Raw genomic sequence first — 12,766 nt, forward strand, 5'->3', positions numbered from 1 at the left:
AGGTACATGAGGTTTTGAACTGGCTTTTAGCATGAGTTTATCTATCTCAGCATCAATCTAAGCTGCTCTTCTTCAACTGATTTATCTTCTCAAAGGTAATGACCATTAGTATTAACTTTTATCTTCTAGAAAAAAATTTAATACCACATGGATAGGTTCATGTTTATTTCCATAGACCAGAATTACATATACATTGTGTTCTTTATATTGCTTTTTCCCTCTAATGTATATTAGAAATCCTTCCTTTTCAGTATATACCTTATTCTTTTCAATAACATGTTTTTTCGTTTCTCTGTTGATTGAAGTTCTGGTTGTATCCAGATCTTTCTGATGTCTTTTCATTTCTTTGTTCCTGGTTATTGATTATTTTTCTATATCGCAACATTAAATGAATATTCATATATATATATATATGTATATCTTGGAACAATTAATTGAGGCTATCTAGGAGGTAAATTTTAGTTGTATAATTCCTGGAAGAAAAGGTACGGGCAGTTTTAATTTATATGTGTATTTCCAGGTTGATACTAATGAGGTCCACATCTATTCTCTTAGCATCAGTACCTGCTTCTGCATAAGTTGGTCCTCATCAGCTCAAGATATTATCAACCTTGCAGTTTTGTCAACATGATACATAAAAAATGAGATTCTATAATTATTTTAATGTATTACATTTACTTTTATATGCAAATGTCAAACATCTTTTCATATGTTTATTGATTGTCTTCTGTTCTTATTGACTACACCCTTTTCTGACTTCTATGTTTGGCCCACATGGATTCAGAAATCAGATGCTTATGAGCACTGCTTCTTTTCCTTTGCTGATGTATTAGAAAAGCATGCTAGAGAAATGATGAGGGCAGAGAAAGGGGCCAATAGCAGGTACCATGACAACCTATACAGAAGCATGAAGAGTATTTCATGGTTCACAGAGGTAGACCTTTCAGATTTCTGATAATTGGTTGATTACCAGCAGAGTCTGAAGCAGAATCTAGAGAAAGTCCGCAAGGAAAGAGAGGAGGGTTATGAGGCTTGCCAAATCCAGCTCTCTTGTCTTTCAGACAGGATTCTGCATCAATTCCTACACCACACCAGGCATGAAATATCCTTCCACAAATGGGTCATTCTGCCTGCGAAAATGGCAAGCAAACCTAAGAGGAAACCCAAGGATAGAAAAGGCCTAGGTAGAGGTTGAGATTCCCAAGACAAAGCCAGAAAATAATGACTATTGCCAAAATTCACTTACATAAGTCTAGACTGGGAATCTCATTCACATTTTTGAAATGGTTGGCAAATCTTCATCTCTAACAGCTTGCCCAGGGGGAAGAGACAGGGTGACTTTATTAAAAATATTTTCATCCCAAGCCACATCTAGAACAAATTATTAGATATCAGTAAGGATCTTTTAAAAGAATTTTGAGAATGTAGTAGAGAAAAAAGTAAGCAGAAGCACCAGTTTAAACCTAAACATCGTTCTTTCTTGAAAGAATATGCCCAAAGAAGCAATTATAAAGATTTTTTTTAATAAAAGGCACAAGGAGGTTGACTTAATAAAACCACAGTCATTGAATAGGCAGAAAGATTTAAAATATAACATGTTTACCATTCTAAATGTTTTTTTAGCCCAGTTCCTATTGTAAGTAAATCTAAATTTCATGAGAGGACAATAGATAAAAGCTGAAAAAGCTAGTTTATAAAAATTGCTATGAATGATTACTGCACACATTACAATTCTTTATGGATCTGAAAATGTATAAATACTTTAATAAAAGCTTTTGCTTCTGAAAGGAGAGCTTCCTCTCTTACTTTTTGTTTGCTTGTTCAGGATTGCTTTTTTTTCTTTTTTTGCTTCAGAGTACCCAAAGCTGTTTTGTCACCCTGACCTCACCATAGTGGTAGAAAGCCCCAGGAAAAGACCAGCAGTGCAGAAGGCTTGAGACAGTGATGATACTGTCCCTCCAGGAGAGATGGCACATGTGGAAGTGAGTGCATAGTCAGAAGAAATAGACAAAATATGAGGTGGTACCCAGCATTCATACGGCACCAGAGGGGAAATAGTTCATCTGTCAGTACTGGAGGGTGAGAAATCACAAACTAGACTAGCTTAGGGGAAAGAGGCAGGACTGCTGGAGTCCAGGTAGGCAAGGAAACCAGGAACAAAAAGATGCCATGTGACAGCAGGCTAGCCTCAGCGATAAGTGAAAGTCGCTCAGTCATGTCCGACTCTTTGCAACCCCATGGACTAGACAGTCCATGGAATTCTCCAGGCCAGAATACTGGAGTGGGTAGCCTTTCCCTTCTCCAGGGGATCTTCCCAACCCAGGGATCAAACCCAGGTCTCTCACATTGCACGCAGATTCTTTACCAGCTGAGCCGCAAGGGAAGCCCAAGAATACTGGAGTGGGTAGCCTATCCCTTCTCCAGCAGATATTCCCAACCCAGGAATCGAACTGGGGTCTCCTGCATTGCAGGTGGATTCTCTCTCTTTTTTTTTTTTTTGGTAGTATTTATTTATTTATTTTTTACCAACTGAGCTATCAGGGAAGCCCAGCCTCAGCGATAAGCACACCTGAAATAGATAACCAGGAGGCTACAGATATGATGATGGAACAAAGGGAAGGTTGGATTCTGCACTAGTAGGCAAAGTATGAACCAGTAAATTAAAACCTATTCCTTATTACCATACTGCCAGGGTGTACTAAGGAAATATACATACACATATACACAAAAAGTGAAGAGGAACTAAAGAGCCTCTTGGTGACGGTAAAAGAGAAGAGCGAAAAAGCTGGCTTACAACTCAATATTAAAAAAAACTAAGACCATGGCATCTGGTCCAATCAATTCATGGAAAAAGATGGGGAAAAAATGGAAACAGTGTTAGATTTCATATTCTTGGGTTCCAAAATCACTGCAGACAGTGACTACAGCCACAAAATTAAGAGATGCTTGCTCCTTGGAAGGAAAGCTATGACAAACATAGACAGCATATTAAAAAGCAGAGACATCACTTTGCCACCTAAGGTCCATATAGTCAAAGCTATGGTTTTTCCAGTAGTCATGTATGGATGTTGAGAGTTGGACCATAAAGAAGACTGAGTGCTGAAGAATTGATGCTTTCAACGTAGTGCTAGAGAAGACTGTTGAGAGTCCCTTGTACTGCAAGGAGATCAAACCAGTCAGTCCTAAAGGAAATTAATCCTGAATATTCATTGGAAGGACTGATGCTGTTGCTGAAGCTCCAATACTTTGGCCACCTTATGCAAAGAGCTGCTCATTGGAAAAAAACCTGATTCTGGGAAAGATTGATGACAGGAAGGCTGACAAAGGATGAGATGGCTGGATGGCATCACTGACATGATTTTGAACAAATTCCACGACTGGACATGAGTTTGAGCAAACTCCGGGAGATTGCAAAGAACAGATAAGCCTGGTGTGTGGCAGTCCATAGGGTCACAAAGAGTCAGACATGACTAAGTGACTGAACAACAACATATGCACAAATGTATGTATTTATGTGTAACCAGAATGTTTAACAATATTTTTTAAAATATGACTCGTGATAAAATAACACACAGGCATTTTGAATAAGTTTTCAAATAAATATTTAAAAAGCTTGGGATAAAGTTATATTGTAGTAGGAAAAGAAGAATATTAAATTGTCTATATTTTGTTGTTGTTTAGTCGCTAAATTGTGTCCTACTCTTCTGCAACCACATGGACTATAGCCCACCAGGCACCTCTGTCCATGAGATTTCCCAGCAAGAAAACTGGAATGGGTTGCCATTTCCTCCTCCATGGGATCTTTCCAACACAGGGATTGAACCCACGTCTTCTGCTTTGCAGGTGGATTCTTTACCACTGAGTCACCAGGTCTAAATATATATTAAAGAAATATATAGGTAGAGATACAAAAAAATACCAATATATTAATCTCCTATTTTATCATAGCAGAATTATGTTATTTGCCATCATGTTTGTTATTGTTCTAAAACAATAAACATAATTACACTAAAATACAAAATGTAAAAAGCTGGACAGACAAGTATAAACATGGCTAATTCTTACCTAATTCTCACTTAATTTCACCTAATTCTCAGACCTGTTTATTAGTCCCATAATTACTTAATGAAAAATAATATCAAGTTAAAGCAAAAACTCCTCTGGGCCGCCGCCCTCGCCCCCGGGCCGGCCTAGCTCCTCTCAGCCACACTTCTGCGCGGATGGGAGAGTTGGACAGTGAAGAAAGCTGAGTGCCATAGAATTGATGCTTTTGAACTGTGGTGTTGGAGAAGACTCTTGAGAGTCCCTTGGACTGCAAGGAGATCCAATCAATCCATCCTAAAGGAGATCAATCCTGGGTGTTCATTGCAAGGACTGATGTTGAAGCTGAAACTCCAATACTTTGGCCACCTCATGCGAAGAGTTGACTCATTGGAAAAGACCCTAATGCTGGGTAGGATTGGGGGCAGGAGGAGAAGGGGATGACAGAGGATGAGATGGTTGGATGGCATCACTGACTCAACGGACATGGGTTTGGGTAGACTCCAGGAGTTGGTGATGGACAGAGAAGCCTGGCGTGCTGCAATTCATGGGGTCGCAGAAAGTCGGACACGACTGAGCGACTGAACTGAACTGAAAGCAAAAACAACTGCAATCATTGTATAATATGTACTTTTAACAGACTTGAATATTATTCAGAAAACTGTTAATGAAGCTGATCTCTGGATGGAAGTATTACAGGTAATTTGAAAAAAAATAATTTGTTTCCCGCTTTTTCTTCCTCCGTTTTTCTCCTTTCTCCTTCTCCTCTTTCTTCTCTTCCCCCTTCTTCCCTCTTCTTCTTACAATTAATCAGAAAAGTAGATATTATTAATCCCTTTAAATGAATCTAGATTTTTACTTCATGAATATGTTTCCTCCAGTTGCCTTTTTGTGCCATTGTGGAAAGCAAAAATCCCATATTATTTTTAAAGCATATTTGAGTTTCATCCATACCATGAAGTGTCCCAGGTTAACTCCTCTTCCCTCTACCTCACCAAGCACTCCTGGAAGGTCTGACATAGAGCATGATGTGCTGTGTCCTACATTGACGCTACAATATTAGCTCTATGAACAGAATCCTTCAGTCAATCTCCTCAGTAGAACATACTAGCTGCCTAATATTAATTGGCCAGTTAATATTGTTTAATGCTCAACAGATATTGTTGATCCTAGATTAACCACCTTAACATCAGAGCATTTAAAACATTAAGAGGAAACCTATATATCTTTCCCCTATTGATCTAAAAGTAGTATTTTTCAAACATTTACCAGGCTATTTTCCGATTAAGAAAATATTAAGAAGACAATAAACGAGACTGGATGTGTGTCAAAATCCACAGTTCTGGCCACCCCCATACCTCAGAGGACAGGGCAGTGTTTCTGTATTTCAAGAGAGTCAAGTTCACTTTAATTTTCTCTCCAAAGCCCATATGTTTATGGGGAAGGCACATTTTATTAAAATGTTTGGCAGTGAAGTATTTCTACAGATCAAATGTAAAATTTGTATGCATTTATTTACTCACCATCAACTCATATTTACTCTGCAAGTCCTGTTTATTGTCTTCTTAATATCTTTCATGTCCATTTCCATCTATATCATTGTCATTGTCCCAGATGTCCATAATATTTTTTCAGACATCAATTGCATTACCGCACCTTTAATTATCCTTCATAATTTGATCACAACGGCAAAAGGGGCTTTCAAATATGCAAAACTGATTTTTTCCTTTGATTTTTAAAAATCATTCTGAAGTTCTTTGTTTACAGGATAAAATTTAAATTTCTAATTTTATTAAACAAGACTGTTGTGATCTGCACTTTTCCATCATTTGCACTTCTTCCACAACTGTTTACTCTGGATATACTTAATTACTCTAATCAACTGGTATGAATTATGCACAGCCAGAAGTATACCAAAAAGACATATATTTAAATATTTGTGGCTACCCCAGTTGTTTCATGACTTTTTTTTTAACCAGATCAATTCTGACTGAAATGTGGTCAATAGACAACCCCAAGTTAACTTAGCTGTATGATCATTTTTCAAGATTTGGCTTAATTTTCTCTGAGAACTTCTTCTCTCTTTTCTTTTTTTTTTTTTCAACTTATTAAAAAGCAGAGACATTACTTTGCCAACAAAGTTCCATCTAGTCATAACAATGGTTTCTCCAGTAGTCATGTATGGATGTGAAAGTTGGACCATAAAGAAAGCTGAGAGCTGAAGAAATGATGCTTTTGAACCGTGGTGTTGGAGAAGACTCTTGAGAGCCCTTTGGACTGCAAGGAGATCCAACCAGTCAATGCTAAAGGAAATCAGTCCTGTATAATCAATCTTTGGAATGACGGATGCTGTAGCTGAAGCTCCATTACTTTGGCCAGCTGATGTGAACTTCTTCTTTCAATTGGATTAAGGCTCTCACTCCCTACTGCTATCCTCTATCTGTGTTTATCTACCTTCATGTCCTCTATTGTATTTTCTTGATTGCTCGTGTGCCTCTACAATTAGCATGTGAGTAAATTAAAGATAATTTCAATTGTTTGATTCATCCTTTTATTGCCAATAGGAATTACATTGGATTATACTTTTCGGGGTGTTCAAAAAGCACTTATTGAATGAACACACACATAACCAACATCAAATCTTTGAAGAAACTTCACTGCTAAATTGTGGTGCTGGAGAAGACTCTTGAGAGTCTCTTGGACAGCAAGGAGATCAAACCAGTCAATCCTAAAGGAAATCAACCCTGAATATTCATTGGAAGGACTGATGCTGAAGCTAAAGCTCTAATACTTTGGCCACCTGATACGAAGAGCCGACTCACTGGAAAAGAACCTGATGCTGGGAAAGATGGAAGGCGAGAGGAGAAGAGAGTGACAGAGGATGAAATGGTTGGATGGCATCACCAACTCCATGGACATGAGTCTGAGCAAACTCGGGGAGATAGTGATGGACAGGGAAGCCTGGCATGCTGCAGTCTATGGGGTTGCAAAGAGTCAGACACAACTTAGTGACTGAACAACAACAACAATACTGATTAATGTTCTAATAAAATTTCCACTTTCCATGGGTCCATATGATAGGAGAGAAAAACCCAGAGGAAACAAATGGCAAAATGAAAAGACAATCCACTGAATGGGAGAAATATTTGCAAATGATAGGACTGATAAGAGGTTAATATCCAACATATACAAGTATCTCATATAACTTAACATCAAAACAACAAAGAATCCAATTAAAAAATGCAGGAGGCCTGAGTAGACATTTTTCCAAAGAAGATATACTGATGGTCAACAGACACATGAAAAGATGCTCAACATTGTTAATGACCAGAGAAATAGAAATTAAAACCACAATGAGATATCACCTCATACTTGTCAGCATGGCTATCATCAAAAAGAACACAAATAACAATTTTGGAGAGGATGTGGAGAAAAGGGAAACCCCATACGTTACTGATGGAAATGTAAATTTCTACAGCCACTGTAGAAAACAGTAGGGAGATTTCTCAAAAAGCTGAAAATAGAACTAACATGCTGCTGCTTCTGCTGCTGCTGCTTAGTTGCTCAGTTGTGTCCGACTCTTTGTGACCCTATGGACTGTAGCCCACCAGGCTCCTCTGTCCATGGGATTCTCCAGGCAAGAGTACTGGAGTAGGTTGCCATGCCCTCCTCTAGGGGATCTTTCCAACCCAGGGATTGAATCCGAGTCTCCTATATTGCAGGCAGATTCTTTACCACTGAGCCACCAGGGAAGCCCCTGGAACTATCATATGACTCAGAAATTCTACTCCTGTGTATAGATCTGAAAAAAACAAAATGCTAACTTGAAAAGATACTTGCTCCAACAATGTTCATAATAGTATTATTTACAATTAGATATTGGCCAGGATTAGGAGTACAGACAAGCAAGAGGAACATCCCAAGTATTGGGAATAAGCAGGACCAAATGTGAGATGATCTCAAAATTTAGCCTTTGAGAATTAATGATGAAATCAAAACACACACCATCATAGGGATTTTCCCTCCAAGATCCTGACTTTCTAGTCTTCTTGATTCAGGTCTACACTGCCAGAGGATAACTGGGCATTAATGGTGTAGACAGCAAACCCAGATAAATTCAGTTCCCTGACTGGTTTTGATTCTGTGCACCCAGGCAGCACTGATTGTAGGGAACCCTCCTGCCAATGCAAGAGATGTAAGAGATGAGAGTTCAATCCCTGGGTTGGGAAGATACCCTGGAGAAGGAGGTGGCAACCCACTCCAGTGTTCTTGCCTGGAGAATCCCATGGACAGAGGGGCCTGGTGGACTGCAGTCCAGGGGTTCATAAAGAGTTGGACACGACTGAAGCAACTTAGCATGCATAGAAGCAACCTAAGTATCCATCAACAACTGAACGGATTAAGAAGGTACCATATGTCTATACAATGAAATACTATTCAGCCATAAAAATGAATGAAATTTTGCTATTTGCAACAACATGGATGGATTTGGAGGGTATAATACCAAGTTAAATAAGTCATAAATAGAAAGATAAATACTGTATGATATCACATGTATGTGGAATCTAAAAAATAAAACAAACTACTGAATATAACAAAAAATGATATAGACTCACAAATCTAGAGAACAAAGTAATGGTTACCAATGTAGAGAAGGAAGCGGGGGGAGAGTCAAGTAGCGGTAAGGGATTAATCTATACAAAATATTATGTATAAAATAAATAAGCTACAATGATATATTGCATAACATAGGGAATACAGTCAATATTTTATAACAACTATAAGTGGAATATAACCATTAAAAGTTGTGAATTGCTATGCTCTAAGCCTAAAAATTATATAATATTGTGCATCAACTATGGGGGCTTCCCCAGTTGCTCAGATGGTAAAGAATCTACCTGCAATGCAGGAGACACAGGTTCAATCCCTGGGTTGGGAATATCCCCTGGAGAAGGTAATAGCTACCCACTCTAGTATTCTTGCCTGGAGAACTCCATGGACAGCAACTATATTTCAGTAAAAAAAAAAAAAAAAAGTGGTGCTTTGCTCTCTTAAAAGCCAGTGCGTGCGTGCTAAGTTGCTTCAGTAGTGTTCAACTCTCTGAAAGCCTATGTACTGTAGCCTCCCAGGCTCCTCTGTCTTTGGGGATTCTCCAGGCAAGAATACTGGAGTGGGCTGCCATGTTCTCCACAAGGGGATCTTCCTGACCCAGGGATCGAACCCACATCTCCTGCGGTTCCTGCATTGCAGGAGGATTCTTTACTGCTAAGCACCAAGGAGGCCCCTTAAAAGCCAGATCTCTGTCCTTATTGCCTGGTACATTAGGTAACAAAAACTGTGGAGTAGCTATTCTTGAACCTTGATTGAAATACAATCACCTAGCTTCTCCCACTGAAAATCTTTATCATTAAACTCAGTGTATGGCTTGGGCAACTGTATTTTGACAAAAGATCCTGCTGAACCTAGAAATCTGAGAACCAAAGGTATGGAGGGTGTTTTGAATATTTTCTGTTTTGTAATTTCCAAGAGACCTTAAAAAGAAACAAAATATTGCTCCATTTTTACTAGCATATTTTATTCCATCCTCCGGGACTACTATCTTGTCTACTTTCTTTGTCTTTGAAGTCTGTAAATTCTTGTCTTGATGCTCTTTAAAAAATTTTCTCCTTAACACACCTCCATCCTTCCATTTTAATTAAACTGCAGATCCTGGGTCTTTGAAGACATCTCATGTTTTAGACTGAAACATTCCTCCAGTGACATCAGCCATGGATCAAAGAATCTTTCAGACAACCCTCTGAGACTCTGCTGCTCATATGCAGATGCAATTGCATATGGCATTCTAGCATAATCTGAGCATTTCAAGTGCCCAAATGGAAGGGAACTTCCAAATTTTGGAGCTCTAACATACAGTATCTTAAATAGCATGTTTCCCCCAAAAGCAAGGTCTTCATTAATTTATAAAACTCACACAAAGTGATATAAAGGAGTTCTTGGAATGATGTAACAGCATAATGCCCTATGGGAAAGAACTTTTCAGAAATGAAGTCATGCTGCAGTCCATGGGGTTGCAAAGAGTCAGACGTGACTTAGCAACTAACAATAGCAATGTTCTACTTTGGCTATACTTTTAGACTTACAAGATGATTAAAAGAAATTCAAGTAAGTTTTTCATATTTTAATTTTTGTATCATGCATGTGTGTGTGCTAAGTCACTTCAGGAGCCCACCAGGCTCCTCTGTCCATGGGATTCTCCAGGCAAAAATATCAGGGTGACTTGCCATGCTCTCCTCCAGGGGATCTTTCTGATCCAGGGATTGAACTTGCATCTCTTACATATCCTGTATTGGTAGGTTAGATTCTTTTCCACAAGCGCCACCTGGGAAGTCCATGAGCATTTCAGATGGAATTTATATTCCTATAAATAACTAATGCCCACAATCGAACCAGTCAGTTTATTCCCTCCTTGATAACGCCACCTTCTCATTTTTGCCCTTAAAAAGGAGATCCTCAACTTCATCAGTGGAAGCCTTGGTTCTGGAGTACCGTTCTGTGCAATAGTGCGAGATTGGCAGACATGTGCATTTGTGTCACATGTCTTGTGTTATTTCTTTTTACCCAATAAAACCTACTTCTTACCCCTTACTATATAAACTGATGTGGAATTCACCCCCATCCTTTGCCTGATAGGACTTAAGGAGGCTACTAGGCAGCATACTGCCTTTCAACCTAGAATGGAGATGTTTTAAATTTATTTTGGTAGAAGAGAGAAACACTAAATTGACGACAAGCAAAAGAAGAGTCTCCAATTTGTTCAGAAACATGGTGACAATAACTATACCTGCTGTAACACCATTAAAATATGCCTCTCCTACTCCCTATACTTCTTTACTTTTTTACCATAAAACTCATACATACACATAATAACATCAATTTCATCTTTATCTACTTTAATCTACTGCAAACAGATTATTTTATCTTTTAAGGAATTTTAAATGTTATCATATTAATTTTGTAAGAAAACACCAGAATTTTCTGTTGTTCCACCTGTAGTCTTCCTGCTGTCTCATTTTTCCTTGTACTTACCTTTAAGTCGCCATCACAATTCCTTTCCTGCTTGGGTTGCTCAGATCTTCTTGGCTCATATACTTCCAAACTTTGGAAATGTATTAACTTAGCCTTTCTTACTTTATTGAGCAAATAGTTATTGAGAATCTATGATTGACCAGCACTTGGTATAGATTTGAAAATAAAACTGTCTCTGCACTCCTAGAACTTACACTCTACTGCATGAAAGAGATAATAAGCAATTACACGAGTGTTTATAAAATATCAAGTCATAAAATTTGATGACTATATAGAGATAATATAGAGTAATAAAAGTGAAAAAAATCATTACAGCCTGGTATCCTCTGCTGTGTCCTCTCTCTCTCTCTCGCTCATTCTCTCTCTCTCAGAGACCTCTAATCAGACACTTTCCCTTCTCTATGTTACTTTATACCAGTACCTTTTCCTCCAACTCTGTCTCTCCATCTCTTTAGGTTTCTCTCTGTCTCCTAACAGCTTCCAAAAACATGTTTTATGTTAGTTCAAGCAGTTCATTTTAATGGAATTGAAGTTATTTTTCAAGAAATTAAATACTATCACACTGGCAACAATTCACACAGGACAGAAATTTGATTTGTAAAATACCATGGCACAATCACTGGACCTCCAAGCTTGTAATGCTCTAAAAACTCATATGCACAGTTCCATCTGGATAGAGGACTATTAGTCAAACAAGGCCAAATTTACACATTCTTTTTAAAACTGGTCCTGAAAGCATAATTTCAAACACTTAAATTCAGTATCACTTTTTAAAACTTCAAGTGGGCAAGTGCAACTGAAGTGTACAAATGACTTTCAGTGTAGCTTTAACCCACATTAATCAGAAATGTTCTCATTGTTTGTGGATTAACTTTATAGAAATGGCTTTGCAAGTTTTTGTTTACCCATTTTGGCGGCTGGAAGCAGAATAATTTATTTGTGAAGCATTTTTTATGCAAACTATATCCATTCCCCAAATGTTTCCTTGAATTAAATAAGGCAAGAGTGTAGACAGAATAAATTAAAGAAAGTCATAGCATGCAAATATTATAGAGGGAATTAATTAAAACCTGATGGCATTTGACCAGAAAAAGAAAGGGAGAAATTAACAAGTATGTTCAAGAAAAGGAAAAATAACTTCCTTTGCTATTTGGAGGAAATAGAATGTAGAAAGTGATAAAGGATAGTTGAAACCAGAACTATTATGAAGGGGACAATAGATTATTCTATCAAAAAGAGAATAAACAAAATTCAGTTAAATATGATTTCAATACTAGATAAGTCTACAGCTAAAAGCAAAATAGGATTTTCTTCTAAGGAATTACCACAAATTGCATTCAGCTAAGATGTATGTGTACTGTATCTAATAGGAAGAGTTTTAATCAGTAGGCTTTTAGGTCTCCTGTGATATATTCAGCTTTATTTCATAAGTATAATAACAGTAATGATATAAGAAAGAATACATGGTACCTACTTGAAGAACTCTGCCCAAGCATTTCTGATAACATCAAAATCATTATGCATTCCTGTAAAATAATGCCACAATGTCTTTTACTAAGATAAGCAGTTGGATCACTTGAATTATTTTAGATCTTCTGGTTGCTTGTAGGTCTGAAAGTATCTTTTCTATATCAAGCCT

The 12,766-nt window shown here is 37.7% G+C and overlaps 1 long non-coding RNA gene across 1 annotated transcript; it reads left to right on the forward strand.

Moving 5' to 3' along the window:
- Positions 1-6,108: 6,108 nt before the first annotated feature.
- On the forward strand, positions 6,109-10,751 carry LOC145519877 (uncharacterized). The gene is made up of 2 exons (XR_014063993.1): positions 6,109-7,660; positions 8,355-10,751. It is a non-coding gene; the product is annotated as an uncharacterized LOC145519877 (long non-coding RNA).
- The last annotated feature ends 2,015 nt before the right edge of the window (positions 10,752-12,766 follow it).

Source organism: Giraffa tippelskirchi, chromosome 1 (genome assembly GCF_054371585.1).
Source record: "Giraffa tippelskirchi isolate mGirTip1 chromosome 1, T2T-mGirTip1v1.2.pri, whole genome shotgun sequence".
Lineage (NCBI taxonomy): Eukaryota > Metazoa > Chordata > Mammalia > Artiodactyla > Giraffidae > Giraffa > Giraffa tippelskirchi.